This window comes from Pan troglodytes, chromosome 1 (genome assembly GCF_028858775.2).
Source record: "Pan troglodytes isolate AG18354 chromosome 1, NHGRI_mPanTro3-v2.0_pri, whole genome shotgun sequence".
Classification (NCBI taxonomy): domain Eukaryota; kingdom Metazoa; phylum Chordata; class Mammalia; order Primates; family Hominidae; genus Pan; species Pan troglodytes.
The window spans coordinates 99,575,463-99,578,396 of NC_072398.2; the positions used below are offsets into that span (position 1 = coordinate 99,575,463).

Consider the following 2,934-nt stretch of genomic DNA (forward strand, 5'->3'; position numbering starts at 1 on the left):
TAAAAATGTGAGCCTATACAAAGAAACGAATACTGGAAATGGCATTTAGAAAGCATGTACTACACATTTTCTTAGAATTTAAATCTTTTAAAAAATATTTGGTGTAATAAATAAAAGTAATAATAATGAATCACAAGGATTATAATGCATAAAGTAAAATTACATAACACTAGGATAAAGGCCAGAAAGGGAGACATAATGACACTTGAAAGCAGACTGTGATAAATTAAAGACATATCCCAGAAACCCTAAAGCAGCCACTGAAATAAGAAAAGGGTTATAGCTAATAAAGCAACAAAGGAAAGAAAACGGAATGAAATAAAAGCTATGTAAGCACTATGCTGGAACAACTGCTCTCCAGGCCTCCACCCTATGGAAATATACCAGTGGCCAATGACAAGTGTAGAAGAATGATGACTGCAGCATTGTTTGTAATCATAAAATAATAGAACCAACGTACTTTTAAAGATATATGAAAAGAGTTTTATTTATTTAACAAACAGACAATTGAACAAACAAACAATGGAAGCAAGTCCTTTGCCAAAAGGAACACAGAGGGTCAGGATGATGCTACTCCTCCAAGGATTTCAGGGTTTCCAGACGCTTAGTTTCTGTCTAGTTCTGGAAGATGTTATTCTTGGGGAGCAATAGGTCCTCGAGTTTGGGGCTCTTTCAGGTTCTCTCTCCATTTCCCCATTCTGCTACAATAGATAAACAAAAACAATTCTCACTTCCAGAAGATCCCGCCTGTGCGTCTGCACGAGCCTTTCAGGAGGTCTGGATGTCTGGTTCATGTCTCCCTGGCTTCTTTCCCAGCTTTTGCTTTTCCCTTCCCCCGCTCCCACCCTACGGCCCCAGGAACCGACCCCCGCCCAGCTGAGCCCCCGCAGCTCCACCCGGCAGAAGGCTCACCAGAGGCCCTGCCAGTTGCCCGCCCCGCGGGGTGCCGAGAAATCAATGCTTTGTAAAAAGAACTTCCCCATGGAAAAAATCTCTTGATTTCCACTCTCAGTGCTCTTTAAAGGATTAAAAGCTAAAGGAGACGATGGATTCATTCGACAAGTCCTAGTCGTGCGCCTTAGTGAGTGCCAGACCCTGCTCCCCGCGAGGGGACCCAGGAGCGACCCTCACCACCATCCCTGCCCTGGTGGAGCCGCCGTGGGGAACACAGGATCCGAAGATGGCAGCGGAAGCTCCGCAGCAGCCCCAAAGCGACTGGGCAGGGTGGATACAGGCTCCTTCACTGGGTGAAGGCGGCACAAAGAACGGGAAGAACCATCCCGGGAGCCCACCAGGCGTTCAGCTTCCCTTGGGACCTCAGGCGGCTCGGGCTGGGTCGCCGACCGCGGAGTTTCTGGGGGCTTCTGAAGCAAGAGAGGGGCAGGGCGGGCGAAGGCCATTCGGCTCTCCGTCTGGCTCCAGAATCTCCTAACGCGCAGGTATCCAACGTGACCAGCGCAACTCACCGCTCTAATCTCTCTGGTTTTCCAAAGCCTTGCTCAGTCGTCCTGCCAGGCGGGCGCTGAGAATAGAAGGGACGGAGGAAGTTTAGTGAGTGTGCCCTTCCTATATTGCCTATTAGAACTGGCAGTGCTTGTCTCTGTGGCGCAATGGGTTAGCGCGTTCGGCTGTTAACCGAAAGGTTGGTGGTTCGAGCCCACCCAGGGACGCTGATTGCAACTTTTAAAGCATTCACGCATTGTCAATCACTAGACAAATGGGGAAGATTTTATCTTCCCGGAGTACCAAGCCACTAATTTATGACTGATCCACGTTAAGGGCCAGCCCCAAACCCCTAATTTATGACTGATCCATGTCAAGGGCCAGCCCACCTCCCCCATCCGATTCTTAACCGGGTATCTCCTGAAATGGCGGGTTTACACCTGTGTAACTCAGGATCCTGAAACAGATACCTAGGAACCCACTTTTGGTGTGATAAATTCTAATTCAGTCCGTTATACGCTTAAACGAGTAATGTACGTGCCTCCATTTTTTCATATTTTAGTAATAGGAGTTCAGTACTATCTCCAGGATGTGCCTGGATTTACTGATTGTTCTATTAATAATGTGACCAGTGCAATCATTATCATCATAGGGATCCTCTCCACCATTTTTGAAAACAGTATTTTTCCTCAGTTTGTGCATGATTTATTTAACCCTTTTCAAAATGTTTTAGCCAGGCGTGGTGGCATGCACCTGTAATCCCAGCTACTTGGGAGGCTGAGGCAGGAGAATCATTTGAACTTGGAAGGTGGAGGCTGCAGTGAGCTGAGATCACTACACTCCAGCCTGAGCAACAGAGTGTGACTCCATCTCAAAAAAAAAAAAGAAAAAATGTTTTTGGGATGAAGTTGTTTTCATGGTTTTAGGATTACAAAGAATGCTGCAGTCACCATTCTTGTACACATATCTTTGGTCATTGTGGAAATGTCTACACTGCAGATATTTGTATAGTATAGACAACTGGGGGCTGGGCGTGGTGGCTCACGCCTGTAACTCCAGCACTTTGGGAGGCCGAGGCGGGCGGATCACCTGAGGTCAGGAGTTCAAGGTCAGCCTGACCAACATGGAGAAGCCCCATCCTTACTAAGAATACAAAATTAGCCGGGTGTGGTGGCACATGCCTGTAATCCCAGCTACTCGGGAGGCTGAGGCAGGAGAATCAGTTGAACCCGGAGGCAGAGGTTGCGGTGAACTGAAATCGTGCCAACAAGAGCAAAACTCTGTCTCAAAAAAAAAAAAAAAAAAAAAAGAGAGAACTGGATGCACCACTGCTGCATTATAGTGTTTATATAATGCTTCTAATTTGAGTACATTCTGCAAATGTGTCTTTCATGGAAGCAGTACCAAATAATATTCCAATATGAATATTTATAAGAGGAAAAATGTGCAGAAGTGCAGTTGAGCTTTGTGCCTCTCCATGGGGCCCATGTT

The 2,934-nt window shown here is 46.5% G+C and overlaps 1 non-coding gene across 1 annotated transcript; it reads left to right on the forward strand.

Moving 5' to 3' along the window:
- Positions 1-1,596: 1,596 nt before the first annotated feature.
- Positions 1,597-1,670, forward strand: TRNAN-GUU (transfer RNA asparagine (anticodon GUU)). The gene has a single exon. It is a non-coding gene; the product is annotated as a tRNA-Asn (tRNA).
- The last annotated feature ends 1,264 nt before the right edge of the window (positions 1,671-2,934 follow it).